The sequence below is a fragment of the Trypanosoma theileri genome (assembly GCF_002087225.1).
Source record: "Trypanosoma theileri isolate Edinburgh chromosome Unknown TM35_Tth_25_V1, whole genome shotgun sequence".
NCBI lineage: Eukaryota > Euglenozoa > Kinetoplastea > Trypanosomatida > Trypanosomatidae > Trypanosoma > Trypanosoma theileri.
The window spans coordinates 87,004-87,438 of NW_021639867.1; positions in this window are offsets into that span (position 1 = coordinate 87,004).

Sequence of the window (435 nt, forward strand, 5' to 3'; positions counted from 1 at the left end):
TATATATATATATATATATATATATATATATGGATCGAAGTGGATTATTCTTAGTTTTCTTCCTTCGCACTTTTTATTTGCTGTAAGTGAATTATCTAATCTTGTATAAATTTCCTTTTTTCTTTTCTTTTCTTTTCTTTCTCTTTTACTCACCAATATATTTATATTCTTGGTTTTTTTACACATAGATACGGGATCTATATATATTTATATTTATATATAGAATTACAATAGAGAGGAGAGATCTCTGCTGCAAGCATTCTTCACCCAAAAGTGTAGAATTGCCATTGTAGTGGTCTGACCTTTTCCTTTAGTTTGTTTTTTATACATCCTGATTATATATATATATATATATATATAATCCTATTTTTTTTTTCTCTGTCTGTGGCTGTGTAGTTTAATTTCTCTACACATAGAAGAATATAAAAAAAAAAA